Raw genomic sequence first — 22,859 nt, forward strand, 5'->3', positions numbered from 1 at the left:
GGATAGCGGCGTCTTTGAACTCAGATATTGAATCGACACAAGGTAAGATACTGTAGTCGTGGTCAGAATCCAGAGGGAGTGCTGGTGTGACATCAATTTTTTCTTGCAAAAACCCAATCTACTTTGAACAAATGCCACCTTCCTCTTAAGAGGACTGGGGAAGGTTTTCAGAATGTATGCATGATGATCTGCAGAATGGCTATGGCTGCAGCTGGCTACACTCATCTCGACCGTCTGTGGTTTACTGTGAGTGCAACTGATGTAATCATGGTCATGACTGACGTTCCTGCGTTTACCAGCTAGCGTGTCAGAGTCAGTCTTACTTACCGTTGTGTTCTTACTGACTTTGGTGTGCCTTACCTTGACCTTCGCCTGGGAATGGGGGTAGAAGATGGTTGGCACCGCGTCTGGTTTAAGGGTGTTTCCTCCATGGAAAGGGATGAAACAGTCCTGTGTGAAGTGAAGGGAGCAGAGGCGAGAACGGTTGGTTGGTGTCCAGCCCTTTCTCTTGACATTGTGTATCCACTGCTGCAACCTGCCTTTATCATTGAAGGGGAACCTAGAAAAGAAAAAAAGCATATCACATTGTTCAAGAAAATGAATTAAATGGAAATAAATGTAATTTACCTTAAAGAATGTCATGTCATTTATTTCATCTAATGAATTTAATGGAAATTAAACCAAAAGTGATGGATTTTTTTCTCTCTCAAAGAATCTGCATCCCATGCTACCCTAAAATGATCTATTTGCCCCCACCCCAGTTGAGAATCAATTGCAGTGACAATGCATAAGCTGATCTGTCACCCACATCCAACCAAAACAATTAAATGTGGCTGTGGTGGTATATAAAATTTGTAGAAAGCATTAAACTGGGCACCAGCTATTGTATGACATATAAATGTGCGTACAGATACAAATGCACACGTGTGCATGCACAAACACACACATTATGCACATACACTCCCTATATTTACAAATATTTTATTGTTGCAGCCATTCATTTAAAATAAACATGTTGTTGTGGCATATCACTTGGAATACCCTTAGTTTTTGTGCTTGTTTTCTGAATCTCTGGTGTTTAATTTTGGAGATGAGGTCATGACTGCAGGTGCTGATGAGGCTAAAACCAGCACATGCAGTGCAAGTAGACTTTGACTAGTTAATTTTAATTAACATTATTTTATATATCTTCTATATTGACAAGGCCTTTTTGAAGGATGTTGGTTTAGCCCTTTTCTGTTTTGAGCTTAACTGAGAGTTTGTAGGCGTTTAAGGCAGCGTGTGCTTTATTTGATTTTAGAATTTCTCACAAATCAATTGTTCATTTCACATGCATGTCTTAAGTCATCTACATGTCTCAGCTGTTGAGAACGACCTGCATCTTTTTTAGACACATTCAGTACGAGTAAAATACTTAAATATTGTTGAAATAAAAAAAGTTAAGACTTTTACTCAAGTTGTATTGGAAATGGTGACTTAATTTCTAATGGATTGCTTTTTTACTGTAAGGTATCTTTATTTTTACTCAAGTGTTGATTTTCAGGTAAGTTAACGTCACTCTTTACACTTGCACTGCAAAGGCCTATAATGGCGATTCGAATAATCACAATATTTCATTATATTAATGGAGATAGTGGACTTACCTGAAAAAGCTTAACTCGGAAGAAGAGTCTTGTCTCTTAGAACACATGTATGCTACACAGCAAGGCATTTTCGCACGATGGACAAATGCTAGCAACAAGTCAATTAATGTAAATAGAGGAAGATGAAATAACGAAAAACATGCAACAAACAGTTAACACACTGAATTAATAAAATACCACCTATAACACAATACTTATCTTGAATGATGATCCGAAGTTTCCAAGGTCGAATATCACGTCTCTTCAAAAATAAGGGCTTTTACTTTTTTTTTTTTTTTTAAGGGCTGACCTCAAACGGCCAATGACGCATCAGAATAAACTCACATTGAACATTAATGTGTGTGTGTTTTAGAAATCAAATCGTAGATTAATAACATAATATAATGTATATTAATATTACAATAATATTAATATAACATCTTACGCTATACAATTACAATATTACACATTAAAACATTATAGGCCTGACAAAAGAAGTGGCTAAAATAGACATTAAAATACTTTTGGATTGTAATCGTTTAAGTAGCCTGTTCTTAGTAATTTTAGTTAGTTAAAATTATAATAAAACACACATTTAAAATGAAAAAATAACAGATAAATAAGTACCTACATGTCGAGCACAATTAAATCTTCCAAAATGATTAAAAGTTATTTAAATAGGCACAGACGCACAAATATGCATAAACGCACTTTTACAAAAATTTGCCATCTGTCTTTTTCGTTTCCATCTACATAAAACCTTAATATGTTAGATTAATATTATTTGTAATGATAATAATAATAATAATAAATAAATAAATAAATAAATAAATATATATATATATATATATATATATATATATATATATATATATATATATATATATATATATATATATATATATATATATATATATATATATATATATATGATGTTATTACTATACGATTTGATTTCCAAAACTCACCCATTCAAAACAGACTTAATGTATAAGCCAAGGAACCATACTGTTATACAATATCCTCTCGAGTCATTTTCGTATACATTCAATATATTCATTTTAAATATAGTCCCTTAAAATTGCTCATTGATCTACATTATTTAATCTCTTTACGTAAACCATTTGGCCATATAATATTCCAATGTATAAAGAATTGTGAGCAAGGTGTTATGTAGTTTTGGCTAATAAATCATGGACAAAAACACTTGATCAGAAACGGATTTTTTTATTTTACATTAGGTTATGTAGGATAGGACATTTTGTAAGTTAGATTGCTTCTGACCAGGATGAAATGGATTACATTCATCTTCAAGCGTATCCTTTATCTGTAAATAAATAAATAAATAAAGTAATAACGTTAAAAGCGATTGACATTGATATGGGTTTTTGTTTCTTCCATTGCATGTATAATTTCATGATAATTGCCTTAACCCCCGTTAAATTAGATACCCCGTTACCCATACTTCATTATTTAATTAAGTAGAGAAATTATTTAAAGTTCGTGGATAAATGTTACTTCATATGTAGTGAATACTTCATACTTGCCACATACCGAATTATTTCCAATTCCTCAAAACGTTATTGAACAATTTTGTCCGTTGCTTTTATGGACTCTTTATAGGCTTCTCCCTTGACTTTATGCTTCCATGTTCCCCTGATTGCCTTATATACAGTAAAAGATTGCTTGCGAGCTTCTCCTTCTGTCTATACGGTAATTTCTCTACTGTGCGACAGAGAGTCGCAGGCTTATGACGCAATCGTTAGCCTATTTTTACAAAAACTGCTTCTACTGGGACATTACGTAAGATACAAGGTAATGGAGCCTTTTATGCATTTTCGTGTTTCTTTAGAAGTAATAAAAGGACAGATTGAGTCTTTAAACGCATCAGATGTAAAGTTATTCGCTGTCAAAGTGAAGCCAAAATGAATGGGAGTCAATGGGATGCTAACAGCAGGTGGGGGTTCGCTAAGCAATGGCGGCACCCGGGGAGGCTTCAATAAAATTTGAAACCCTGCCCCCCTGGTTGGGATCTGCCCACTTTTCTTGCATTTTTCAAATATTGCCAGTGGGCGGAGTCAGGCTCTGACCAGGGGTTTAGTTACGCTTTAAATGAAAGCTCGTTTATTCACCACATGATGCTCGTTATGAGGTAATCATATAGGCTAGATACCGTGAGTTAACGAGGTCGTTTACATGCACGTGAGTGCACGGATATCGGTTAATTATTCAGATTACTGAAAAACACGGAGAAAACCGCAACCGCATCGTCATGTGTTTAAAAAAAAAAAAATGTTTTGATGTATGCAAACAGGGAAAATATCGCCAAACCAACAATTAATTTTACCTCAGAATATGCACAGATTGGATGCATTGTGTGTTGTAAGCTTTTCGTGGCGCTAGATGTCAGACAGATGCAAATAGCAAATACATACGAAAGTGTAAAACGTGTATGGCGAACATTTGTTTTTCTGTCATTATAGATGCTAGTTTGGTGAAAGTACACACTGAGTGCTTAAAATCATTCAGAAGAGATGCTGTTTTTAGGGCAGTTTATTAAAGAAGACCTGACATGGATGACTTCCAATGAGAAACGACTGCTAATACTTATATAAATTCATTACAGAAGGTAAGTTTATATATTTATACATATAAATCATTTTATTTGACATAACTGAACAGTTAACCAATCTTTTTAGTATATGTAGTTTTGTACATATTATGGTTATTAATCAGGCAAGAAAGTGACATGACCTGCTGCCAACTTTAATAAAAATATATTATCTTCTCATACATCGTTTTGCTATTGATATCATATTAAATAGCAATCAAATTGATTACTATTTTGAAAATGTATAATTGAAGATTCATATTGTCTTGAGTGCTGTTTTTAATATAAAAAGAATGTTGAGTTTTCAGAGTCTTTATTGTCATTTTTTTGTGATAGGACCCTACCAGACTATATTTGAATACGGCATACCCGTGAATTCTGGAACTGTTATTCCTTAACCCAGTTTGGAGGATAAGAGCTTACCAACTATGTGAGTACACACAGTACTTTAGTACACTGTCTCTAACATGATTATACTGAGATGATTTTGATTCAAATAACGGTTAAAACTGCATCCTTTTTGGTATTTTCTTGACCCTTTTTGTCTTTGAAAATCTGCAGAAATATGCTGAGGTGATGTATTGCAAAATAGCCAACATACAACAATTAAAGGATAATTGCAGCCTATATCCTGATGAAGATATGGATGACCCTCTGTCTGGTAAACAATAGTTTAAATATGGTAAGTGTACATGGGTTTGCTGCTTTTACGGTTTTAAAGTTTAACTGTATACTCATGGTGTTTAAATTCTGTTTTGCTAGGATGGGACAGTGATGTGGCAGCTCTTCCCTGACTCATTCACCTCTTGCCTTCATTTGTGAAAGGAAGAAAGACTGGAGAGGGTCAATGTGCAACTGAAGCTACTGATTGTGCTGTGTAAGTTTTTTGGTATTTTGTTCTAGTTATTTATTCAGCAGTTAGTTTGCTTGCATTGTTCACTCTACGTAAATGCATACAAGTTCATAAATACACATCAAATACACTCTTTTAAAACACTTAGGTGATGAGCATCAATCCATGCTTTGAGGTGGATGGATCAGCACAGCCCTGCCTGCTCTGCGTTGGGAACAGAAGTTGCATCCAGAGTTTTTGCATCATTCTGGACCAAAAAGCAATTCCCTGCATGATGAAGACCACTGATGCAGCCTTCCACTACTGTACAGTAAAACAACTACAGAACTAAATACCAGGTTGGAACGTGTTTAAGAAAAATGAAACGTCTTTTTAATTGAAATGTCTGTTTTGTTATGGAAAAATCTTTAGTATTGTGAAGGATAAGCATTTCTGCTTGCCGATAAGGTAATTGCATGTATTTTAATGTTCAAGTTTTTGAGTAGGGTGGCTAATTTTTTTAACTCTTATTTTATTTATTAAAGACCTTTATAATAAGTGGTTTTATGTCACTGCGCTGTGGTATAAGATAACTTTCATTATTCCATACTGTATTCTGTTTCTAATTGTAGCTGAGGTATTTAAATAAGCAGTGTTAAATGCAAAGTGTTGTGTGTATCAATGTAAATATTAAATGTGATTTACTTTAATAAAAAGAGGTTTTGCAATATTTCTTGTCATTTTTCTTTTATAGAAACAACCCATTAGCAACAAAAGTGGCTATTACTCAGTATTTTAACACTTAACATTGTTGAATTCACATTACACTGGTGTTGACCTTAAATTAGGAGTGTTAATTTTTAACACTGTATTTGTGTGCCAACACCAGTGTAGTGTGGAAACAACAATGAATAGTGTTGAACAAAGTGTAAAATGTAACAATATTGAGTGTTGAATTAACATATAATGGGTGTTGTTAAATTAACACTACACTTTTGACTAAATTAACACAGTGTAGTGTGGACACATATACACACTTTACCGGTGTTAAATTTGACACCGTGGGTGTTATTTTAACACCAGTGATTTTGCTGTGTAGCAAGTGCACTTCCTTACGTCAGTGAAAAGGTGTGCTTTTGTGGGTGATTTCAGGGCGTGAAGTCAAGAGCGCCGCAAAGGCTACACATATGCATCCTTTCCTGTATATGGGATATTTCTCGAACGAAGGACTCAATCCTTGGCTGAATTCCGAGGATCCTCGACATTGGAACAGTCCTTTGACGGATGTTGATGACGTAACATCCTTCCTTGACATTGAGAAACACCTAGGGTTTGAGATACATTGGCTGTGTCCAGCTGACTTGTTGCCTTGCTGCCTCATGAGGCAATGACTTCGTAGGCATGAAGGCAGCTCTGGGAAACACATTCGGACAGCCTTCATAGTTAGTGTAACAGAATTCTGTTTGAAATATAAACATAGAGCACCTTTATGATAGATTCCATATTTAAAGACTACAATACTAATGTATTATTAAATGCAATGCAATTAAAAGGTGTAAAAATATTTACACTAAATTTGTGCTCCAGACTCTTCTTGGCCGCCATTTTATTTTTTGACCTGGACTAGGCTCGACCCATCACATTTCCCGTGCACGCTCACGCATATTGTGGGACAGGACAAATGAAGGTATCTCAGGAGAATGTGAATTTGCGCAAAGCTTGGCGAACAGTGGAAACATTTTTTATGAATAATAAAATAAAGACATTTCTTTTAAAATAATGCATATGATATACCTGGTTAAACATGTGTTGGAAAGGTTTAAATTGAATATTGATTGCTCATGTTGTTTTTGTCAAGGTGAAAAGGAAACGATTTTTTATTTATTTTTCCATTGTATACATACAAAGATGTTTTGGGTTGAACTGGAACAATTTATTATGAAAAAAACTGAACATTGTTTTACAGCTAACTGGATCGGACACATAAATATATTTTGATGATCAAACACTTGATAAAGAAAAGCAATATCTTATTCAAATGTTGATTTTGCTGGGGAAATTTCATATTCATAAAGACAAATTTCTCTCATTTCAAAAAATGAGCTTAAGAATTATTGACCTATAACAGTCAAAAATCAGATAGAGCTTATTAGATTACATTGCTAGTTAAATTGCACACTATTCTCCTTTTTCTTTCTTTCTTGTTAGTTTTTATTTATTTATTATTAAAGGGATAGTTCACTTTAAAATGAAAATTCTGTCATCATTTACTCGTCCTCATGTTGTTGTAAACCTGTATGAATTTATTTTTTCTGATGAACACAAAAGAAGATATTTTGAGAAATGATGGTAGATACACAGCAGATAGCGACCATTGACTTCCATAGTAGGAAAAAAATATTTTGGAAGTATTGTGATAAATGATGAAGAAAATATTTTGATAAATGATGTAAGCACACAGTTGACGGTACCCATTAAATTCCATCATATTTTTTTATTCCTACTATGGAAGTCAAATGGTCACTTACTGCTGTGTGTTAGCCATCATTTCTCAAAATATCTTCTTTTGTGTCAGAAAAAAAATCATACATTTTAAAGTGAACTATCCCTTTAACTCTGGCTTGTTGATTGTGTAATAATTGTATACTTTTTTAAATTACAATTTTTCTCATTGTACTGTTGTATTATGGCAAATAAAAAATAAATTCCTAAAATAAAAAGGTACCTCAGGGGACAGGAAGTAAACCAAACATTTGATTCGTACATGCCTTGATGCCTTCATACATTGGAATGCAAAATTAACCATGGTTTTATTGTGGTAAAAATCTGTTAAATGCTTTTAAAGTATGTTACCCAAAACTATCAAAATTAAAATCTGTAACATACATTAAAAAGAAATTAATATCTAAGATTGCTTTTGTATTATTAAAAGTGTATTCCACTCACTACAACACTAGAGAAACTTGAAGAGAAGCATCTCTTCTCAAAGGACATCATAATATCTATCAGACCCATAGCATTATGGGTATCTCATCAAAGCAAACAAACACCATACAGACACAACTATGATGACTCATAGCCTCCGTGCTACGGCAGGTGGCGCTATATATCAATTGAAAGATCAGTGTTAAAACGCAAATAATCGGGCGAGCTTTTTCCTCTTCCTCCGATGTCACCCCTAGGCGGAGGCGTCAGTAGACGGGTAGAGGCAGTACCCCTCCCGGTCTGAACCACCGTCACTGTACGCTCAAGGGAAACGATCGCCATAGTAAACTTAAACCCGAAGATCCTTCGGCGTTTCGATCCCTTCCGGAAAGGATATCTGCGTACGTTTAATCGAGACAGGACGGTCGCGAGCGTGTTGTTTTCGTCGGAAAGACGACTCGTGTTTGTGTGTTGGTGGAGTGTGTTGAAAAGACGGCATCCGGCCTCCGAGAAGCAGGCGAGTGCAGGGACTTGGGTCCGAACAACGTTTATCGTCTCTGGTGAGTGTGAATATCGATTTATTCGCCTACGCGGAATATAGAAGTGACGATACGTTGAAACGATACATTGAAACGTCGTTACGTTGTAATAGCAATTGACGTTCCAAAAATACACAGTACCAAAGGCGCACATTACCGAAGTTACACAGTTGTACATGCCGGGGATTTAACGTGTAGTTCCGTAAACAACATTGGGGTTTTATGTAACGCTTGCTAGATGTTACGATGTTATGTTATTTACTTTATAACTCAAAGGAAAAAATAGCGTTTTTTGGTCGAATAATGTAATATAAATGTCGTTTAATCGACTGTTGTGTTGTCAGCATCATATGTATATAGGTTTATGTGGTGTTTAAATGCTGTGTTGTGTGTTTATCTATAAAAGGAAAGCAAAACCGTTGTTTTGAAGTGTTGTTTATTTAAGGTTAGACTCGCAGTGAATTCCACCACTTTGTTAAATAACAACATGACAGGCTTTGCCGATTTTGTTTTGTATCGTCTCGCGTAAGTGCACGTATGATTTCCCAAACAGAATTAAGGTTTTTCAACATTTTAAGTGTGGTGTTGAAAAAACTAGTGAAAAGAGCAAACCTAACAGTTTGTATTCATATCGGTGGTTTAAAAACATTGCTTAAGTCTTAATACCTTCAAATAGTCTTTCATTGCAAGTGTATTATGGACTATCAGCAGTTTACCTTTAAAACCATTACAACATGTACTGCGTGTGTTTTGGGTTTCATTCCTGGGATTTAATAGTATTTGGTTCCCATCCACCAGATAACATCCCACTGACAGAACCCAACACATTACCAGTAACGACACATACTATTATAGTTTTCCTTTAAAACCAGTACAATTCCCATTTATGTGATGGTTTCTGTTGTTTTTCAACAGCTATTTTCCATTCAATATATTTTGTGAACTGCCAGCACAGATTTTGTAGTTAAATAAGAACACTTTGCATGAAGCGGGACATTTCACAAGACTTTCTTGGGATATTAACTAAATCTTTGGTGTCCCTGGAGTGCTTTTGTGAAATTTTAGCTCAAAATACCCCACAGATAATTTATTATAACATGTTAAATTTGCCACTTTGTAGGTGTGAGCATAAGTGTGCTGTTTTTGGGTGTGTCCTTTAAAATGCAAATGAGCTGCACTAAATGGCAGTGCCGTCGTTTTATAGTGCGGAATTATCCCCTTCTGACATCACAAGGGGAGCCACATTCCAATTACCTATTTTTTTACATGTTGCAGAGAATGATTTACCAAAACTAAGTTATTGGGTTGTTCTTTTTCACATTTTCTAGGTTGATACAAGCACACTGCATCCAATTATAGCACTTAAATGATGGAAAAAGTCAGATTTTCATGATATGTCCCTTTTAAACAACGGGTGACACTGAAAAGTGTTGATGTGTTAAATAAATCATTCAGATGGACAAATGTATTGCTGCCCTCCCGCAGAACCTTGTGCCAAACTCATCTGCCCTCCTTTTTTCTCATTGCTTGGCTATTTTTGTGTGTTGAGCTGCATATGCAGCGGGTGAAAATGGGCATTCATTAAATACCACATATGAGCATGCCTGTATGCATATAAATGTGTGTTTGTGTGTGTGTGTGGTGCACTCCCTCGTGGGATGAGTTTTTGGGACGATGGCCAACATAGAGTTTGCCAGGGTTGATGCCCATCTCTTCATCAGTGACTCTTCAAATGGAAATGAGGGTGCGTTCCACAGCCTGGCGTGCAGCTGTTGTATAGATGACCCAAATTGGGAACTGTCTGTTCTGTCACTATATATGTAATGTGGCCTACATGGTGATGGTTAATAATTTGGTATATAAGTGCAGGCATGGCAAAGTTCTGTGATGTTTTGTGTGCTTTTATACCCTATTGTGTTTAATGATGCAGCATAATGCAACATCGTGATAATGTGTCCCAGCCTCACCCAGATACTGCATACAGTGTCATGTTGTATGCGTGCTGCTGTGACAGGAGCAGGGTTACATGGCCTTTGTGGCTTCTTGGTCTTTTGTGCTGGACCATCTTTATTGTGGGAGATCAAGCCGATTGTGCATGACCCATAAAACGGCAATACAAAAAGCGTTTTTGCTCTGTTCCTTACCCACATACTTAACACTTACCTTTGTCATCTTATAAACTGTTAAAAGACAAATATAATTCTTAAACTACTGCGTTAGCACTATATGGTGATTGGGTGTAATTTGATATTTCATGTTTTTGTCTTGTTTATAGGTGCTTGGGGTTATTGAAACCTGATGATGATTGGAAAATAAAAGAGATTAACATAAAAAAATAGACTTATTGAAAATGCACTTAACCCCTGGATGCCGAGGTGTTTGGGGGCGATGCCTTAAGGTTTGTTTATACTCGCGCTTTGCTCCGCACCACGAGCCTCCGCTGATCGCACACGCGTCTCAAAAAAACAACAATCTTTTAAAGGGACACTCCACTTTTTTGAAAATATGCTCATTTTCCAGCTCCCCTAACATTTGATTTTTACCGTTTTTTCCATTCAGCCGATCTCCGGGTCTGTCGGTACCACTTTTAGCATAGTTTAGCATAATCCATTGAATCTGATTAGACCATTAGCATTGCGCAAAAAAATAAACAAAGAGTTTAAATATTTTGCCTAGTTAACTTGACTCTTCTGTAGTTACATCGTGTACTAAGGCCAACTGTGATTTTCTAGGCAGATATGGGTAGGACTATACTCTCATTCTGGCATAATAATCAAGGACTTTGCTGCCGTACCATGGCAGCAGCAGGCGCACTGATATTACACAGCACCTGAAAATAGTCCCCTGCTATTGAAGGTAACAAAGAGGACTATTTTCGGGAAGTGCTTAATATCACTACACCTGCTGTGGCCAATCATTTCATCAACATTTTACTAAACAAACAAAACAGAAATCTCAAGGTTCGTATTTTATTCCTTATCCTGTGGTACATTCAATACAAATAGGTCTGTCATGGTTATGAAATTTGGCTGGCGGTTAATTGTCTAAGAAATTGTGGCGATTATGACGATTAATTGCCTGTTTTAGGACTTTGATGATTATGGTGATTAATTGTCTGTTTTATTACTTTGACATTTAATTCTCATAAAATTTTTTTTCTTAATTTTCACACATTGTTGTGATTATTTAAATTAAATATTTTGCAAGGTTTACACATAACACACAACACAAATTTAAAAGTATTCTGATACTGTCTCATTTATACAGGTGCTGCAGCTCCCCCTTGTGTTTTTACAGAGATGTGCAATCATTGCGGTGATCTGAAATCATTGCAATGAGGTCAAACAATCACCATGAGACGATTATTTAATCATTGTGACAGCCCTATAAATATAAGCCAATAATTCTGAATCCTACGTAAAATAATTCGTGTTTTACATGGCAAAATTTCCATACTTACATTTACATTTTTTTTATTTAGCTGACACTTTTATTCAAAGCGACGTACAATTGCTATATATGCTAGAGGTCGCACGCCTCTAGAGCAACTAGGGGTTAAGTGTCTTGCTCAGGGACAAAATGGTGTGTCACACTGGATTCGAACCCAAGTCTCTCACACCAAAGGCATGTGTCTTATCCACTGCGCCATCACCACTTTACTTTAAAGGCTCTCTAAGCGAATCTGCGAGATGTTAGTTATTGTTGATGTTTGAAACTGTTTTCAAACAGACGGAGCGTAGCTAACTCCTCCCCCTCCCTTCCGTGCTTTCATGAACGCGCCCAACCCCCACCCCCAAATCCTTTTTGTCGTTTATTGGCTGGAATACTTTGTTTTGTTTTGTGATGCTAGGTTTGGCCACTTGTTGATATTGCCGTTTGTGAAGCCTGGGCTGTCTACAGAGATTGCGTTTTTTTACAGTTTGATCAGCGGACAGGCAGCAAGCAGATAGTGAGGAGATGTTTCCGGTATGTAACAAAAAATGTTTTATGGTCTTAAACGCTTCAATTCGCTTAGAGCGCCTTTAAGTGTCAGATAAATAGTATATGGCTTGTTTTGTATGTAACAACGAGAGATACGTCACAGGCTTGCCTGCTCGACCAGAATCGCCTCAAGGTTGGTCATTTTCGGATGCGGCGGGGGCACGGTTACAAAAACCGCCCACTCTGTGTTGACGTCATTTTTGCTGCGTGCAGCAACGCACTCATGTGGACGCGTGGAGTATAAACAGTACTTCATGGGTGGTTGTTTTTGGTTGGGTTATATGGTGTTGCCAGGTGTTTGTTTTACGGCCCATGCGGAAAGATTTTCCTATTCAAGTCTATTTTTTCCACCAGGTAAAAGTCTAATTTAAATGCAGGTCTATTTTATTAAGCTGCATGATTTTAACTTTTTCTCCATTATGGGTGTTTAAAAGACCTGTATGAGCAACAGTACTATTTTCTTTGGCAACCCACACAGAGAGAGCTTTATTAAGGAACTTCAAGCTTAAATTGTTCTAGTTTCTATACTTTAGACACAAAATCGTTGTTTTCTGAATGACTGTACGTATCTCGATTGTTCTACAGTAACAGCCAGAAAGCAGAAGCATGAGAATGCACTTTTTTTGACTTAACGTTGCAGATTATGCTGTTCCTAGCATAACAGATTATAAGTATGATGTAATCATTCTCAGTGATACTTAATCCCCCTCATTCAAACAAGCACTGAGAGGATTTATGGAAGGGAGACACAGTGATGAAAGAGATGTTATGCATCCATCTTGCCCCTTTGTGAGTTTGTTTCGTTTGATCGTAGGTCTTGTGGTTGAGGTGAGCGAGAACGTGAAAACACAGGCGCAAGCATTAATGTAACTTGACCTGCGCAGAACGAAGCTTGGGCTGGCAGTTGGGTTCTGTTATTTGAGAACCGCTGTCTCTTGTTCTCCTGCATTAGGGTTCTTGTTTAATCAGTAGGTCATGAGCGCACTGGGATGCAGTTAATTCAGTTAGGGAACAGCTGATGGTCTATATTGCATGGGTGCATGTTGCCCATCCACCACACATGTTTTCCACCACCACACGCTGGTTTCTCGGCCGCCTATAAATGCATACTATTTTCAAACGTGCCTGGTCACACAAAGTATGTGCAAGAGTCATCGCTGTTTTGTGTGCTAGTCTTTAGCATGCTATAAGTATATATGACGTTGCAAATAGATTCCAGCATACATGCATTAAAACCCTGTGCAAGCATTATAATCATTTATGTTGATATTTTCTCATGCTTATGACGTGCTTAGCGGTGGTTTTTGGCCATGCAGCTTACTGTGAACACCATTAACCAGCACACACATCTATATTAAGAGTGTTTTTGCTAAAGCAAACATCACAGTTATTTTTGCTGATAGTCACGGTCGACTTGTTTTTTGATTTGTAAAGATGTTAACTTTGAAAATGAGAATTTGAGGTGTGACAGGATGCATATCTGTTCTTGTGCATAAAATGAAGGCTAATTTAGATTGTTGTTGAGGTATTTTATGGACCCTGCCATTGCAGCCATGTTTTCTGGAAAGGGCAGGTTGCTATTGGCAACTCTCTCACTGTCTCTCTCTCTCTCTCGCATGTGACCCAACCTGAGACCTGTCACGTTTCTTTGTTGTTGAATTTGTCGTAACTGGTCTTTGCCTAGTTTGTACTTTACCTCACGCATTGTTCAGAATCTGTATTCCTCCATCCTCCTAAAAGAGGAAGTGGGTAAGCCTTACAGGAAGTGACCTAATTAGAGAGTTCATGTGCACTTTGTTGCACTGTAATGACATCATAATGCTGTCACATTATTCGGCTAATTCTTGTTTCCAGGCTTTTATAAATTTCCGGTTTTGCAAAGTCATGTGGAAATATGATTACCCACGCCATTCTGCAGTTACAAAATCGCCGTCGGCTATTTGAACAATTTTTAAGCTTTACACAGAACAACCACATTAGTGTGAAGTATCAAACGCAGGAAGATAGATATGTTAGACACAGACAACTTCTGTGGTGTGACTTTTGTCCAAACCCCGCATCCCCAGACTCTGCACCCCAGCACAATAGAAACTATGTCAACCATGCGAGGAATGTACAAGTGTGTGTTTGTTTGTTTGTGTGTTTGTGTTATCAGTTCAAGCCAGTTGGTTTTAAGTATGTAATGACTTCATTGATCTTTCGTGTGTTGCTATATCTTGTATGTTGTATCTTTAGTGTTTTAGCTTGTTCTTGTTTCAGCTCTCTCTCTCTCTTCGCCCTCTCTCTCTGAGCATACTGAAAGGTTTCATTGTATACTATTGCAAAGAACCAGACCGCTTCAACGTCCCACAAACACACACACTCACAAAATTCCTACAGTACCATCCAGTGCTCTACAGTGCTGCGATTGCTCTCTCTCTCTCGTCCTCTCTCTCTCTCTCGCTTTCTGCTGTATAGTGGCCCACTTTCCTTTGTGATCATTGCTTTGACACCAATAGGTCTATAGATTTGGTCTGTATGTGTTCTTTGCTTCGATTGGCTGATCTCAGTGGAACAACGTCTGCTGTCACCCTAATTCAAATCCTCATTGTTTTGTGCCAGATGATCTGATTCTGTAGCCTGTCGTGGAACGTCATGTGGATGGCGTCCCAAAAACTTTGTCTGTGTGATTCCGTCAGAGTGAGATCTTTCAACCTTCTGCCTCTAAAATATTCATGGCAAGGCACATGGATAGGGAATAGACACTGTGGTGTCACTCACCGTGCAAGGAGTGTGCGTCTGGTCTGCGCTCAGACTGTGTTGTTTACATACCCTTCCTATCTCTAAGCAACATTGGAGCGTCACAGAGCTTTGCGCTGGTCTTTATTCATGTCGTTCTGCAGTGAAGCACATTGTGTACTTGTGGGTTCAGGTTGATACAAGTTAGATGAACTTTGTGACTTTTGTGGGCGAGAGACACCAGCTTGTATTTGAAAATGTGACTGGCACGATTACAACTTGTATGATATTGTCAGTGCATGCTTAAATAAAATGTGACCCTTCCTATAAAGCCCAACTAAAGTATTTTTTTGTAATTTACAGTTTTCTACATAAGTCATTACACAAATATACTTTCTTTGAATACTGATAGAGAAGGAAATCAATGTGAAATTAAATTTTGATGCTCCTGATCTCATTGTTAGATTATGAGACCAGATAGATAGACCAGATACAATAGATCAGATAGACCAGATGTGATAGATCAGATATGATAGTTAGACCAGATAGATTAGATACGATAGATAGGCCAGACAGATGGATAGACCAGATGCGATAGATCAGGTCGACCAGATGCGATAGATAGACTAGATACGATAGTTAGACCAGATATATTAGATACGTTAGATAGGCCAGACAGGTGGATAGACCAGACAGATGGATAGACCAGATGCGATAGATCAGGTGGACCAGATGCGATAGACCAGATATATAGTTAGACCAGATAGATTAGATATAATAGATAGACCAGACAGATGGATAAATAGACCAGATAGATCAGATAGATAGACCAGATAGATCAGAAAGATAGACCAGATACGACAGATCAGATAGACCAGATAGATCAGAAAGATAGATCAGATAGACCAGATAGATCAGATAGACCAGATAGATCAGATAGACCAGATAGATCAGAAAGATAGATCAAATAGATAGATCAGATAGACCTGATAGATCAGATAGACCAGAATAGATCAGAAAGATAGACCAGATACGATAGATCAGATCGATAGACCAGATAGATAGCCCGACGATATAGATAGCCCGACCAGATAGATGGACAGACCATATAGATAGATCAGATAGACCAGATAGATAGCTCGACCATATAGATAGCCCGACCATATAGATAGATCAGATAGACCAGATAGATGGCCCGACCAGATAGATGGACAGACCAGATAGATAGATCAGATAGACCAGATAGATGGACAGACCAGAAAGATGGCCCGACCAGATAGATAGCCCGACCATATAGATAGATCAGATAGACCAGATAGATAGCCCGACCATATAGATAGCCCTACCATATACATAGATCAGATAGACCAGATAGATGGCCCGACCAGATAGATGGACAGACCAGATAGATAGATCAGATCGATAGACCAGATAGATAGCCCGACCATATAGATAGATCAGATAGACCAGATAGATAGCCCGACCATATAGATAGCCCAACCATATAGATAGATCAGATAGACCAGATAGATGGCCCGACCAGATAGATGGACAGACCAGATAGATAGATCAGATAGACCAGATAGATAGCCCGACCATATAGATAGATCAGATAGACCAGATAGATAGCCCGACCATATAGATAGCCCGACCATATAGATAGACCAGATAGATAGCCCGACCATATAGATAGCCCAACCATATAGAAAGATCAGATAGACCAGATAGATAGCCCGACCATATAGATAGCCCAACCATATAGATCAGATAGACCAGATAGATGGCCCGACCAGATAGATGGACAGACCAGATAGATAGATCAGATAGATACCCCGACCATATAGATAGATCAGATAGACCATATAGATAGATTGTTTCAAACAATAGAGAGAAATCATAAAATTCTCTGTAAAAAATATCCTACCTATAAAAAATACAAGGCAGAAGTTAAATCCTCTAAAACAAAGCTTTTCATGTCATTTGGTGAAGTCATCCAGTATTTCTCACGTCACAATTTACATCGCAGAAACAAAACATTGCAATATCACCCCCTCCCCAATATCGTGCAAGCCTAATTGGGGCATATTTTGACATTGAAAAGAATGCCCCTTCCAATTTATGTGAATTATTGTAAACAATGTTTGCGCAAACGGTGAAATTAGTCATTATTTCATAAACATTATTTTTGGTGGTAATCAAGCACATGTCACAAATATTGCCAGTAGTATCAAGCCCTCAATAATCCCAAAACATTTTATGCCCATGATTCACTTTTCCATAAGAGCTCACACAGGATTTACTTTCTAAATGAAAACAATTTATCCTAGTCTGTCATTTTCTCACTCGTTCAATATGATCAATGACAGTATTTCATATTGTGTGTGTTTTTAGTAATTTAGCCAAGCGTCCTAAAGGCCAATGTCTTGAAGTATCCATCCACACTCATGGCCCTTGTGATCTGTCATAGGACATGCAGTGCTGTGGTACTACTGGTTAGCATCAAGACTTAAGTGGTTTAAGGTTCAGTAAGCATGACAGTTTGTAAAATGGGCTTAAGAGTGGACAACTAAATCTGCACTCCCCCTTACAGCTGTGTCTGTATGTGTGCTTTTTTAAAGTCCTTATTAATGAATGGAATTGTGTTTTCCTGTGATGTATTTCTACAAGGCTGGATCATATTGAAGTCCAATAGCTTTTAGTTCATGTCACAGATCAACAAAACCAGGATTTGCTGGAAGGTGTTATTCAAGGAGTGTTATTCGATTTTTTAGCTAGGTGTTATTGTCAGATTTTATTGTTGCAAATAGATTAAGCAGACAAGCACTGCCCTTTTGATTTCATGGGGTCATTAAGATTTATGAAACAGACAATATCAGAGACTTTTTTATATTTGGTCTTACCAATTTCTCTGGCAGTTTTTATTAAAGAGGATAAAAGCATCTCACTGAATATCAGCCACTGAGATCTGCACCTGGAATGCAAATTAATGAAAACTGTCAAGGGTACATTTTTTTACTTTGTAAACATTTTTAAAGAGGAATCTAATAAGCCATTTCAGGGTTATGGATGTGACATTTTCAGTCAAAAATTTAAATTCTCAGAAAATTCATGTTGTTACCAAAATGTTGAACCATCTGTTTATTTTTTCTAAAACCTATAATGATAATCTCCAGACACTTGAGAAAAATATAAGTTTACTCATGTTTTCTTAAAGGGAAATGTGTTATGGATGTGACAAAAAGAAAAGTTTTTGGGAGACAGTATAGCTGCGTTTCTATTACCTTTTAAATTGCGCAAATTGACATTGCAAATAAAAAATATGCCCAATGGAAACACATCAATTTCACAAAAACTCTCATATATCGCAAAAAAGTTTTTACGCTTACATGATTTATTTTAGGCAACTCAGAAAAGTTGTACTTCGCAAAACTGCAATGGAAACAGTTTATTTGCATTTTAAGGTCACCTGATCCAAATAATAGGGCTTTCACAATTATTAAATTTGGCTGCTGGTTAATTGCCTAAAAAGTTGTTGTGATGATGACGATTAATTGCCTGTTTTATTGATTTGACATTTAATTCTCTTACATTTTGTTTGTTTGTTCATGAAATAATTTTCACACACAAAAAAACGATACCTTACAGATCGTTAAGAATAGCATTGTTCACTTCCCTAAATTTGGAATTGCTGTTTTGGAAATGTTTTATCTGGCAGTTCATACTGCTTATCAAAGTTTGGCAGCATTTCTTTACATGCTGTTTTTTCCACTGTATTGAACAGCTTTGCAATGTATCGTGTTACACTTAGAAGCGCCATCTGATATGGTCTCATTTATACATGCACTGCAGCTCCCCCTTGGGTTTTTTAAAGAGATGTGCAATCATTGCGGTGATCTGAAATCGGGTGATAAGAAACAGGTGATCTGAAATCAGGTGATAAGAAACACCTATACATTGCCGTTCCTAAGTGTAAAAGGCTTTCCTTGGCATTAATGTTTGAATACGCTTACGTCTCCTTCGGTTAAAAATAATGCTTAGTTCGGTGGATGTGAAATAAGTAAACCTACCAATATCAGTTAGGGGTGTAACGGTACGTGTATTCGAACCGGACCGTTTCGGTTCAGGGCTTTCGGCACGGTGCACACGTGCACCGAAAGGCCGAATGCATTTTGTGTGCGCCTGTGCGGAACATAATACGTGCGTTTCCGCACGAACATATTAAGTGGCGGAAGTCTCCGCGTTCAGCGCAAGTCTTCTGTCAAACATATAACATAATTCGGCTCGCAGAAAGATTTTTATTTACTTAGTTGTATATCCGTTTGATTATTGATGTAAACGTTTACGTGTCGTATCTAAAAGCGCAGGTTAAACGCGTGTCAACGCGCTGCTTTGTTCTTTCAAAAGTCCGTGAGAGGATGCGCGTCTTTCTTTGCTACGCATTCATGAGACGCGCTTTCTGTGACAGCGAGAATAAGGAATGCGTGATCAGATTTTTCATCTGCATATCACGTCAATCATATCATTGTCACAATGCGATCAGCTGGTCGGGACAGGGAAGAGCTGTAACCCGGGCTTACTCAGCTTTTACTCAGCTGCGGAGGGGTTCGTAAGTAAAGTCACAGCTTACATTGATGACACAAGCAAAGATTAGGAGAAACGTGCAAAAGATCAAAGATGGCTATGTATGCAGCTCACTAATCTCAAAATGAGTGTATAATAAGAATATCATCATGTTGCTTGCTATGCAGTTAGACATAGAGCAGTAATATTATTTTTATACAGAGATGGTACATAGCCAATTCGAGTTAAACAATCCAAAATAAATCAAAACAGAAAATTTTTGGTGGCAAAAATGTTGGCTAATAGTTCATAAATGTATTCAGGAATTGAATTTGTTAGTTCAAGGTTTTAGTAGAAAAAGTTTATGAGAAGGTTAAGAAAAGAGTTACCTTCTGTTATAAAATAATGTAAAAAAGAACTTAGTAGTAGTATTTTATTTATTATTTTTTCATTTTATATATATTTTATGTTATATTTTAATAAAAAGTGTTTAAAAAAGTGTAAACAAATTGTAAAAAAGGTTTATAGTAATAAACAACCTGCAGTTTAATGTTTGCATTTCTCCCTTACTGTACCGAAAATGAACCGAACCGTGGCTACAAAACCGGGGTTCGCACCGAACCGTGATTTTTGCGTACCGTTACACCCCTAATATCAGTTGATGTGATGTTTGGAATGACTTATTGCGAGAACTACGTTTAAGTCGCATATGATCGATTAATGGAAATGCCGTAATTTTGCAATAGTCTTTTGTCCACATTTAGAAAGGAATGCTAAAGTTTTGCGCAAATCTGCAATGATAAAGCAGCTATTTTACTTTGTAGGAATTTTGTGAATTTAAATGATCTACCTTTCAAATCAGAAGCAATAATACCCAACAAATGGAGAAAAGACAGCTTTTCAAAGAACAAATAATATTTATTTACATTTAAATTTTCATATGCACATTTATGAGGAAGAAACAGCGTTATGGTTATTTCTCAGTTATGAATGTGACCATTTTGAAAGATGCACTTGCCAAACTCTGAATAATACGTTGAAAAAAGTCCTTGCAGCTGTATTTGAAGGTGGAATGTGTGTGTTTAAAATTGCGCATTGCAACCAAACTTAATTTTGAAATGCAATGAGCTACAGCTGATGCCACCGGACAAACATGTCATCATCTGAGACAACGTGAACATGAAACTCTCTCTGTAGAGCTGTTTGTCCATTTAGGGCTACTGTAGAAACTTCCATGTCGACTCATGGTGTATGTAGATAAAAACTGCTCGTTCTAATATAATAAAATCAATACAGTTCATTATGTAAAGTCTTTATACACCACTGATCATATAGTTATGTATATTGTATTGCATTTCTGTCAAGAAATCCTTCTAAAAGTTAAGCCTTTAAGCCACCAAATATTGACATCTGAGATATTAAAAACTTTATTTTTTATGGTAAGGTAAGGTTGACATTTACATGGAATAGCTATAATGGCAAGTCTTTGCTTACTAAACCTACTTGATATTGAGCATTAAAGCACAAGTACACAAGCGGTCATGTGTTTATCTGCTAGAGAGCAGGAGTAAGTTGGGAATGATTAACTTTTGGAGGTAAACGGGCATTAAACTTGGTTAGATTGTCATTGAGACAAAAACACTAAAATAAGATCACAGCTGTATTTTTCATTCTGCATAAACCAACTTATTTTTCCCCCACATGTACTTTTCCCTATTACTAATATATTTAGAGCAGGAAACCAGTATGTGCGGTTTTTTATTTCACTTTTAAGTTTTAAATGAGTCACATATTGTTTAAATCTCCAGTCCAGTCATTAGCTGAACGGGTTTTTAGGGGAAATCATTACCCGGAGCGGAGGTTCAGACATTCTTAAAACATACTTTTGTTGCCCCTATTGTGATACTTGTTTGTGCCTCTTGCCCGGAATGCCACTCACCTGCTGCGGGAACAATGACGGGAAGTTGGCAGTCGTCGTGGTTACGAGGCATTACGGAGGATGATGGGATTAAACAAAAAACTCCTGCAGGTGTCCATGCATGAGGTGTTGGCCACAGTGTCAGTTTCAGTTCTTCAAGTGCACAACCACTTCCATGCTTTACTGATGGGATGTCAGTTTTGATCTCTGGGTCAAGGTTAGGTGAAGGATTATTTTTGTGGTTGACACATCTGGGTGTTAGAGGGAAAGCTGGCTAAAAATGGAGCGTATGTAGAGTATTGGAGCATCTCTCAGGTGGAGAGTGAGAATGTGGGACATTGCGAAGGCCTCTGGGACATAGAGAGGGACTTGCATTCGCATTGGGTGACCTCTTATAGTACTGACCCCTTTAAAACTATTTCCTCTACATACTGGATGTCCCCAAAACTATCAGAAAAGTACAAAGGTATTTAAGTTATGGCTGACAACGTCATGATGCAGTGATCCTGTAGCCTAGATAGTAGAGCATTGCATTATCAGTGCAAAAGTTCGATCCTAGGGAAACATGCAATGATTAAATGTATAGCTTGAATGCATTGTAAGTGGATTTGGATGAAAGCATCATACCATGATAGTTTGATGATATTCTTTAAATGACAGATTCTTAACTAGCTTTTACATAATATAAAATCCCTGTTGACCACTGCTTAAAGTACTTTGTGTTTATTATTCAGTGCTGTGGTATTAAAATCTGTACCATGAGGTTTTTTTAAAAGGTTTTCCCCTTCGTGCACGTTTTCTACTTTAGTCTCTTTTGATCCAGTAGGTCATGTGGATGCTGAGTGTAATGTCAGTGTGATCCTGCGTTGGCGTATGTGTGTGTCAGAGAACAGGCAGTTCCCTACTGGAGTCAGTGCTTCTCATGGCTTAATCTGCTATGTGGGATTGTGTGCGATCATCCTCTTATCTCCTGTAGACACAAACACATGTTGGCATATGTGGTTTACAGGGACAATTTCATAGATGCAATTTTATACTGTATAAACTGTATATTCACTTAACTTACACCAGTCTCTAACCCCAACCGTCACAAAAACCTCTTGGAAGTCTTTAATCTATGAAAAAGTACTAGTGCTGTGACGGATCGCAGACC

General features: G+C 37.1%; 1 protein-coding gene and 1 long non-coding RNA gene across 3 annotated transcripts in view; both read left to right on the top strand.

Moving 5' to 3' along the window:
- LOC129434221 (uncharacterized) overlaps window positions 1-5,795 on the top strand; it is a 125,297-nt gene extending 119,502 nt beyond the window's left edge. The window contains exons 2-6 of one of the 2 annotated variants that reach the window (XR_012357646.1): window positions 4,106-4,251; window positions 4,570-4,663; window positions 4,795-4,915; window positions 4,996-5,110; window positions 5,235-5,795. This is a non-coding gene — a long non-coding RNA (uncharacterized lncRNA). Of the gene's footprint in view, window positions 1-3,902; window positions 4,252-4,569; window positions 4,664-4,794; window positions 4,916-4,995; window positions 5,111-5,234 lie in introns of those variants that run through there. The other variant, XR_012357628.1, reaches the window with a different exon arrangement.
- A 2,416-nt stretch (window positions 5,796-8,211) lies between these two features.
- The window catches only part of cdk17 (cyclin dependent kinase 17), a 67,738-nt gene continuing 53,090 nt past the window's right edge, over window positions 8,212-22,859 (top strand). Inside the window, exon 1 of the mRNA XM_055191475.2 lies at window positions 8,212-8,550. The gene's annotated coding sequence lies outside the window, so the exon portion shown is untranslated. The remainder of the gene's footprint in view (window positions 8,551-22,859) is intronic.

Source organism: Misgurnus anguillicaudatus, chromosome 1 (genome assembly GCF_027580225.2).
Source record: "Misgurnus anguillicaudatus chromosome 1, ASM2758022v2, whole genome shotgun sequence".
Taxonomy (NCBI): Eukaryota; Metazoa; Chordata; class Actinopteri; order Cypriniformes; family Cobitidae; genus Misgurnus; species Misgurnus anguillicaudatus.